This window comes from Thalassophryne amazonica, chromosome 5 (assembly GCF_902500255.1).
Source record: "Thalassophryne amazonica chromosome 5, fThaAma1.1, whole genome shotgun sequence".
Classification (NCBI taxonomy): domain Eukaryota; kingdom Metazoa; phylum Chordata; class Actinopteri; order Batrachoidiformes; family Batrachoididae; genus Thalassophryne; species Thalassophryne amazonica.
The window spans coordinates 35,556,074-35,566,690 of NC_047107.1; positions in this window are offsets into that span (position 1 = coordinate 35,556,074).

A 10,617-nucleotide genomic window follows, 5' to 3' on the forward strand; every position below is an offset into this window, starting at 1 on the left:
TCAGGAGACGCCAAACGGTTTACAGGGAATCCCCAGCACCAATTAGGCTTATGCATTTCCTTGATTACAGGCCTGACCTTGAATCAGAACCTGCCTCATTTAATGACCAGGTCAAAACTTCATCTGAAAAAATAAACTCCTGCCTGAAATAAGCGCCAGGCATTATGGGCATTAAGGGACAAATTAATCCAGAAAAAGCAGCTATTCCTGCAGTAAATTGCATAAAGACACAACAGAGAACTTTAAAAGGGTCACACACGGCCACAGAGTTGCAGAAGCATAAATCAGGCTTTAGCATTTTAAGGTACCACTCCACAGTGGACTTAGAAAAACGAGTGATTTGGCCAAATGTAAACTTTTTAACGAGCTCCAATTCTTTACACAATCATCACCCTCCAAACCAACAGTAAAAGGTAAGTACAATTTCCTTCTATGAATTTCAGGTTAGTTGACCGGCTTTTTTCTGACTACGTGTTGTAGGTTGCTGATATTTGCGGACTTTTCTGCCAAACGTATTTGATCCATGATCAAAATGTAATTGGCATACACACTGCAATAACTATTAAAATATGATGGGAGAGGAAGGAGTGACACCAGAAAAGTGACAAATCAGAGTCATTTAGCAGGTGTGCGGGTTCACAGCCACGCAGAGGGGTCTGATCTAAAGCAGTCTGGTTCGTCACACCCAGGGATATGTGTGAAACTTAGCACTATATTACAGTGCAGGCATCAAGCAGCATTTTGTGAATAATCACTGGCCTTGAATTACGCCCTGCCTCGTTTTGGTCCCGAGTGTGAGCACGGTTTGAAAAAAAATCAACGGCCGGATTTTTAATCAAGGAAATATGGTCCCACTTTCCTCGAATCAGTGAGTCTCAGTGCTGAACTTCATTTCATACCTTTGTTACTGGGCCCGTCCAGACTGCTCTGTCCAGTATATGTGAGGGGTTTTTAATGGAAATACATTATGATGGGACGGGACATTTTGTCCGATGTGAGCGAAAATCCGTTATACAAAATCCATTATATATAGTGTTTATTACATGGAAAAACCATACAAAAGCATTGGGACATTTCCTTTTGTCCGGTGAGTGCGAATGTCCGTTTATACAATGACGGTTTAGGCAGGTTTTACTGTACATCTTAAAAGTTATTTCCTGTAACCATCTGAGGGTTTTACAGAGGAATCATTCAAACTATTTGTGTGGATTTAAACTCTAATAATAATGAGAAATTGCATGAGAAGATAAAAGACACTACATTTGGAATGAGACTGAAAATACTGAGACGACATTCCATCAGAACACATGTAACTATTCCTATGGAGGTAATATATTAAATTAACTTTGAAAAGGTTTTTGTCTTCCAAATCTGACAAATTGCCATTAATGTAGGGAAATACTGATGTTAAAATAATTAACGATATACACTGGAGGACATTTCAAAACAAGAGAATGGAGTGGTAGAATTCATTTCAGTGGTAGAATTATGGTAAAATTGTGGTAATTATGGTAAAATGTAAAATGGTGTTTTTTTTTAAAGGGTTAAGTCATAGATGGGACAAGTCACTTTGTACTTTAGCATGAATGAGTGAAGCTGTCATGTGGCTCAGATCTGCAATCTGATAACAGCAATGACAACAAAACGTAACAAAACTTGTTTGCCAACATAATTTCTGCTTTGAGTCACAGAGTAACAGGTGTTTGAAAAAAAAATCATACTGACATGAGTATCACGGGTCAGGTTTCAGAGCATGTACTAGGACAGCACAACAATGCATCCACCAAACTACAGAACTCCCCTGGATCCTGGATGCTAGCCACCCAGGAGGACTATTAGTCCATCTCTACCTCCTGAAAGTAACTATCAATCTGCTGGAGCAAGGTGACCCCAGTGGCTGGAGATGGTCTTTAAAACTGAAGCACCTGCACTCTGGTTCATGATCAAAGAAATGTGCCACATTATACATATATAGCTGGTATTCTCTCACAATGTAGTCACAACCTCATCTACAGTGGGGCCAAAAAGTACTTAGTCAGTCACTGACTGTGCAAGTTCTCCTACGTAGAAAGATGAGAGAGGTTCTGGAATTTTCAACATAGGTACACTTCAACTATGAGAGACAAAATGAGAAAAAAAAATCCAGGAAATCACATTGTAGGATTTTTAAAGAATTTATTTGTAAATTATGGTGGAAAATAAGTATTTGGTCAATAACAAGTTCAACTCAGTACTTTGTAACATAATCTTTGTTGGCAATGACAGAGGTCAAACATTTCCCGTAAGACTTCACCAGGTTTGCACACACTGTAGCTGGTATTTTGGCCCATTCCTCCATGCAGATCTCCTCTAGAGCAGAGATGTTTTGGGGCTGTTGCTGGCCAACATGGACTTTCAACTCCCTCAACAAATTTTCAATGGTGTTGAGGTCTGGAGACTGGCTTGGCCACTCCAGGACCTTGAAATGCTTTTAATGGAGCCACTCCTTCGTTGCCCGAGCAGTGTGTTTGGGACCATTGTCATGCTTGGAAGACCCAGCCACGTTGCATCTTCAGTGCTCTCACTGATGGAAGGAGGTTTTGGCTTAAAATCTCACGATATATGGCCACGTTCATTCTTCCCTTAACACAGATCAGTCGTCCTGCCCCCTTTGCAGAAAAACAGCCCCAAAGCATGATATTTCCACCCCCATGCTTCACAGTAGATATGCTGTTCTTGGAATGCAACTCAGCATTCGTCTTCCTCCAAACACGACGAGTTGAGTTTTTACCATAATGTTCTATTTTGGTTTCATCTGACCACATGATATTCTCCCAATCCTCTTCTGGATCATCCATATGTTCTCTGGCAAACTTCAGACGGGCTTGGACATGTACTGACTTAAGCAGGGGGACACGCCTGGCACTGCAGGATTTGAGTCCCTCTCTGCGTAGTGTGTAGCCTTTGTTACTTTGGTCCCAGCTCTCTGCAGGTCATTCATCAGGTCCCCCCGTGTAGTTCTGGGATTTTTGTTCACCGTTCTCATGATCATTTTGACCCCATGGGATGACATCTTGCGTGGAGCCCCAGATCGAGGGAGATTATCAATGGTCTTGTATGCCTTGCATTTTCTTACAATTGCTCCCACAGTTGATTTACTCACACCAACCTGCTTGACTATTGCAGACTCACTCTTCCCAGCCTGGTGCACTTCTACAATTTTCTTCCTGGTGGCCTTTAACAGCTCTTTAGTCTTGGCCATGGTTGAGTTTGGAGTCTGACTGTTTGAGGCTGTGGTGTCTTTTAAACAGATAACGAGTTCCAACAGGTGCCATTAATAGAAGAGAAGTGTTATGTGTCGGACGCAGCCCGGAGAACCGACCAGCGTTTGAAGGACCCAGTATAAAATAAGCAGAGCACGGTACAAAGGATAACAGAGTTTAATGAACATAACAGTGCTGTGAAAAATATAAAAGTGCGCGGTCTGGCGTGGTGGATTGCGGTGCGCTCCCAGCAGCGCTAACGGTCCGGAGCCAGAACTGGTTCGGACCCAAGGACCCCGCCGACACCCCCCAGGTGGCCGCGACAAACCGAGTCTGTGAAAGAAGGAATCATTATGTGAGTCCACACTCAACACACAGAGAGAACGCTCAAAGGTGCACAAACAGCAAACACTTCCTGGCTTAATTACTAATCAGCTTCCCACCCTGCAGGCATGGAACATCCAGTTCACAAAACTCCACTGCAGTGGAAGCTGATTTAAACGACCAACATACAGCTCAATATAATAAGGTGTGAGGGACACCACATTTACTGACTGTATAAATGTTAGTCACAAAATCTAACGTACCTCAGGAAGTGTGCCGACGAGCGTGAGACCTCACCCTCTCCTCTTTCACAGACCATGCATCAAACCTGGACGTTCTCTGCATCCACTGATGATGAGATGGCTCCCAAGACGACGATCTCACCCGTCTGGTCACAAGGTCGAGTCTCTGGCAAATACACACTGTGTACTCCAGTCTTAAATGCCACCATGTTCCAATCCATGTAGATGCACCACAGCTGTGAGTCCTGACGAGCCGCAGGTGATCAGGGTGAGGTCCTGATAAACTCAGCTACACAGCCACTCAGTCCCAAATGCAAGCCACCTGGAAGGAAAAACAAAAGACAGAAACAAAAAGGCAGCCAGGCCCCCCAGCCATACAACAGTACCCCACCCTCACGGGAAGCCTCCCGGCGACCACACAAACCTGGCCCAGGAAAAACACCCCCCTCCAGGGACCATGGCTGGAAACCGTATCCGCATTCATCTTCCAACAGAATGGTAGATGTCTTCTCCTCTGGCTGCATCTTTGCCATTGTTTCTATCAGTCAATTAGCACAGGTGTGGCCAGGAGTTCTTGAACCTGTGCGGTCAGCCTTTGTCCAACCATGTTCACAGTCTGATTAGTCATAAAACAAAAAAGACAAACACAAACAACCAAAACACCCCCCCCCCCCCTCCCCAGAGGCCCGTTCCATCAAACCCCGGGAAGGGGAGAAATGAAAAACCCAAACTTAAGCTTGCAAATAAAAATGCTAACACCCCCCCCCCCCAACGACATGTAGGGACCAACACCCCCCAGAGGACATCCCGCCAGCTCCAGGAGTAATAACCACAGCCGAGGTCCCTCTGGGATCCAACGTCACCCACGGGGACACCCAGCGCCTCCCAGAGGACCATTCCATCAACCCCAGGAGACGCCTCCCCTCATGACCAACGGACCCAGCCCCGGCCGTCTATGGCTAGATGGACCCACAGCCCTTTCCCCCCCAGAGGACACCACAGTCAAACCCTGAGGGCGGAAACTGGGGGGAAAAACAAAAGGAGAAAAAAACAAAAAAACATACAAACAAAACAACCCCAACCCCACCCCCTTGGCGCAGTGGAAACTGGAAGCACGTCCAGTGTCACCAACCGTGACTATACCCCAGAAGCCAACCGGGAGGAGTGGAACAGCGGTTATGGCAGACGGCACAAAACGGCGCCACTCCTCCGACTTCTAAACCAGCCACCAGCTGCGGGTATATCCCACTGCCCCAAACCTCAGCCACGCCGATGGCAGACGGTTCAAAGGCGTGCTGAAGCCGGAGGTGGAACAGGGAAACAACAAACAAAAACACACCCCCCCCCCCCCAGGTGCAGAGGTTACCTGGGAAACGCCCAGCATAACCAAACTGCACCACTCCAGCAACGCCGACACTATGGCTCACACGGCTGGAGCCAGAGGAGAAGAGAGGGAAGAAAAAGAAAATACCCCAAACCCGCAGAGGTTACCTGGGAAACGCCCAGCATAACCAAACTGCACCACTCCAGCAACGCCGACTCTACGGCTCACCCGGCTGGAGTCAGAGGAGAAGAGAGGGCATAACAAAAAACAAAACAAAAAAAAAAAAGAAAAAAGAAAAAACAACCCAATTACCCCCCCATGACCCCCCAGGGGACCGTCCCATCAAACCCTGGGAGGTGAAACTGAAAGAAATAAAAAGAAAGACTAACAGACTAACATAAAGTTGCTTGGGTCCTTTTTCTTTTTTTCCAGACAGAACTGCAGGGACACGACCCCAGACACTAATAGTGTAAAAAAAAATCCCACACAAAAACCAACTCAAAAAACACCCACACAAAATGAACTAACACAAAACAAATAAGTGATTTATGCCGTCAAGCTCAAACAAATGGAACACACCTGTTCCAACTTAAGAGCTTGACGGTAATGTGACTCAGTCACCAACAGAGGGAGCCAGAGTGCTAAAAATGAAAAACCCCCTTTGGTGACAGAAAATAATTCATGCTGCTTTTCCTGTGAGCAGCTGTGAGCAACACACAACCAAAAATGTGATTCAACTAAATAACACCGGAGCTGACACAACAGACGCAGTAGCTATCATTACCCGGGGAAACGGGGCTACAACTGTAACACAGGAAGCACCGCGACCCGTGCCACAGAGCTCCGCCGTGCGCGTTCACCCATTACAGACACACTCCTGCAGCTCCCCTTCAAACCTCTTATCCGGTCGAAGTGTGACGCGAAGCCGTCGCCAGTCACACTCCACCACGACCCACGGATAAGGCACAAACACAGGAAACACGGCTGCATGAGCGCTCAAGTCAGTATTCAGTAATGGGTTCTCCAACGCGCACCATCCGGGCGGAGGGCACCCGCAACTGATCCGGATAACTTCTGAACGTCTGCTGCCGCCTTCCCGGCGCGTTACGGTCTCTGCTACCGCTGGGTCCGTGATGTTTGGCCAGAGACTACTGTTATGTGTCGGACGCAGCCCGGAGAACTGACCAGCGTTTGAAGGACCCAGTATAAAATAAGCAGAGCACGGTACAAAGGATAACAGAGTTTAATGAACATAACAGTGCTGTGAAAAATATAAAAGTGCGCGGTCTGGCGTGGTGGATTGCGGTGCGCTCCCAGCAGTGCTAACGGTCCGGAGCCAGAACTGGTTCGGACCCAAGGACCCCGCCGACACCCCCCAGGTGGCCGCGACAAACCGAGTCTGTGAAAGAAGGAATCATTATGTGAGTCCACACTCAACACACAGAGACTGGAGACTGGCTTGGCCACTCCAGGACCTTGAAATGCTTTTAATGGAGCCACTCCTTCGTTGCCCGAGCAGTGTGTTTGGGACCATTGTCATGCTTGGAAGACCCAGCCACGTTGCATCTTCAGTGCTCTCACTGATGGAAGGAGGTTTTGGCTTAAAATCTCACGATATATGGCCACGTTCATTCTTCCCTTAACACAGATCAGTCGTCCTGCCCCCTTTGCAGAAAAACAGCCCCAAAGCATGATATTTCCACCCCCATGCTTCACAGTAGATATGCTGTTCTTGGAATGCAACTCAGCATTCGTCTTCCTCCAAACACGACGAGTTGAGTTTTTACCATAATGTTCTATTTTGGTTTCATCTGACCACATGATATTCTCCCAATCCTCTTCTGGATCATCCATATGCTCTCTGGCAAACTTCAGACGGGCTTGGACATGTACTGACTTAAGCAGGGGGACACGCCTGGCACTGCAGGATTTGAGTCCCTCTCTGCGTAGTGTGTAGCCTTTGTTACTTTGGTCCCAGCTCTCTGCAGGTCATTCATCAGGTCCCCCCGTGTAGTTCTGGGATTTTTGTTCACCGTTCTCATGATCATTTTGACCCCACGGGATGACATCTTGCGTGGAGCCCCAGATCGAGGGAGATTCAGTTCCATCCATTTTCTTGATCAATCCATTTTCTTTTCATTGTTAATCCATTTTCTTGATCAATCCATTTTCTTTTCATTGTCAATCCAGTTTCTTTTTCAGTGTCAATCCATCTTCTTTCGTTGTAAGTTTTGTTTGTTGTTGTTTTGTGTGTGTGTGCTGAATAAATTCATTCATTCATTCATTCAAAAAAGAAAACTGGATCTGTCTTGATTCAGAATAATTGCAAATTCAGGCACTCTGACTCCTCACTCGTGTTGCAATCAGGACATCTGTTGTTTCCAGCACGATAACAGCAAGTAGAGGACAGCAAACCATTCCTTGCCAACAAAGACACCAAAGTTGCTGAACAACTTCCTTGTCAAACCTTTTTAAAAATCCAGTTCCCATAGATACTCACGTTGGCATGTTAGATCTGCATGTCTACTGATAAGGTGACATTCATTATTTTGGTTTTACATACTTAAAAAGGGGAAGTTTGTAGAACCATAACCAAAGTGTGCACGGACGACTGATGGAACTGATAGGAAACCTGAGAAAGTTCACAACAATCATCTGTGTTGACCTAATTTGGATTAAAGTTGTTTAATGAGCAGCAAGTGTCACAGACGTATTTCAGTCATGTGCTGTACTGTCTGAGTTTTGTCTCTACTTTTTCTCATTTTATATTTCCATCACTGTTTCTAATGCATGAAATTACACTGCATGCTGGCAAAGCAGTCGAGCAGGGTATTGTTTTCACTGCTGTATGTGTCTGTATCTGTGTGCCTGTGCACAAGAGCCCTCAAAAATGCCTGGATGAATTTCCTTTAAAGTTGGTGGGAATTTTATATATATATATATATATATATATAAAGGTGATTAAATTTTGATGTAATTTGGTCAAAGGTCAAGGAAAACATGGTAAAAAAAAAACAAAAACCTTTATTGTGTATATCTCAACAACCAATAACCCTAGCTAGATGATCTACAGCATATATTGATCAGCAAATTATCTGTGATTGATTGGTATGAATGATTTCAAAATGAAGTCACCCAGATGTCATATGACAAAGTCATACATTGCCAAAAGGCAACATTACATGTATATTTACTTGTACATTTATATTGTGGTGTGTAGAAACAATTCAAATGCTCAAAGACTTTCTTTCTTGACCTGGAAGTTCTTCTAAAATTTACACATCATTGTTTTATATTATATAATGCTTGAATAGATCCTTGTCATTTGATTGGTGGTTTGTATGTCACGTGATATGGATCATCCGTCTCATTTGCCACTGTCTTCCACTGACCATGCAAATTTGGTTCCATTTACTGTGAAATTTTGGTTCCATGTGTTTAGTACCATTGCACTTCCTCACCACCACGCACGCTCACACTAGTGGTGACAGGGCTTAACTTAAGAAGAAGAAGAGTTTCTTATTTAATGTGGGTAGCCAACAAAAGCATGAAGCTTGTTTCCAGAAGGGCCCACGGCACGTGTCACGCCTCCTCCCCAGCACTGATGTTAAGAGCGCCAGTCTGGAGCCTGGCAGCGGTTGGGAAGCAAACTCGAGTCACTGGCATCCCAGTCCAAGGTGCAAGCTGTTACGCAACCACCTCCCGATTAAAAACAAACATAGCGGGGACTGTTTTATTAACACTGCTCATTCTTGTAACACAAAAGAACAAATGGAGCATGCCGTAAGCCATCTGGAGGCATTTGCAGTATTCAATGGGACGTCTATATCTGAATTACAAGTGCTGTCAGATTAAGAGCTCTACAAATTTCTGTCACAATTTTTCGCTGGACTGAGGAAAGCAGACTGTAGTCCATACACGAAGACGTCAATACACAGCATCAGGTACAGACTACCTCGTCAATATTTTTAGGTGTGATATAAAACAAATAATGAATGTTTTTTTATTCATGCAATGAAAAGAATATCTCATTCAATGAAAGATGGAATGTTCCATTGAACTCTGCTCTACCTCATTCAATGAAACATTCCCTCTTTCACCTCATCAATCAATCAATCAATCAACTTTTTTCTTATATAGCGCCAAATCACAACAAACAGTTGCCCCAAGGCGCTCCACATTGCAAGGCAAGGCCATACAATAATTATGAAAAACCCCAACGGTCAAAACGACCCCCTATGAGCAAGCACTTGGCCACAGTGGGAAGGAAAAACTCCCTTTTAACAGGAAGAAACCTCCAGCAGAACCAGGCTCAGGGAGGGGCAGTCTTCTGCTGAGACTGGTTGGGGCTGAGGGAAAGAACCAGGAAAAAGAGATCGATCACTAATGATTAAATGCAGAGTGATGCATACGGAGCAAAAAGAGAAAGAAACAGTGCATCATGGGAACCCCCCCACAGTCTACGTCTAAAGCAACATAACCAAGGGATGGTCCAGGGTCACCCGATCCAGCCCTAACTATAAGCCTTAGCGAAAAGGAAAGTTTTAAGCCTAATCTTAAAAGTAGAGAGGGTATCTGTCTCCCTGATCTGAATTGGGAGCTGGTTCCACAGGAGAGGAGCCTGAAAGCTGAAGGCTCTGCCTCCCATTCTACTCTTACAAACCCTAGGAACTACAAGTAAGCCCGCAGTCTGAGAGCGAAGCGCTCTAATGGGGTAATATGGTACTACGAGGTCCCTAAGATAAGATGGGACCTGATTATTCAAAACCTTATAAGTAAGAAGAAGAATTTTAAATTATATTCTAGCATTAACAGGAAGCCAATGAAGGGAGGCCAACACGGGTGAGATATGCTCTCTCCTGCTAGTCCCCGTCAGTACTCTAGCTGCAGCATTCTGAACCAACTGAAGGCTTTTTAGGGAACTTTTAGGACAACCTGATAATAATGAATTACAATAGTCCAGCCTAGAGGAAATAAATGCATGAATTAGTTTTTCAGCATCACTCTGAGACAAGACCTTTCTGATTTTAGAGATATTGCGTAAATGCAAAAAGGCAGTCCTACATATTGTTTAATATGCGCTTTGAATGACATATCCTGATCAAAATAACTCCAAGATTTCTCACAGTATTACTAGAGATCAGGGAAATGCCATCCAGAGTAACGATCTGGTTAGACACCATGCTTCTAAGATTTGTGGGGCCAAGTACAATAACTTCAGTTTTATCTGAGTTTAAAAGCAGGAAATTAGAGGTCATCCATGTCTTTATGTCTGTAAGACAATCCTGCAGTTTAGCTAATTGGTGTGTATCCTCTGGCTTCATGGATAGATAAAGCTGGGTATCATCTGCGTAACAATGAAAATTTAAGCAATACCGTCTAATAATACTGCCCAAGGGAAGCATGTATAAAGTGAATAAAATTGGTCCTAGCACAGAACCTTGTGGAACTCCATAATTAACTTTAGTCTGTGAAGAAGATTCCC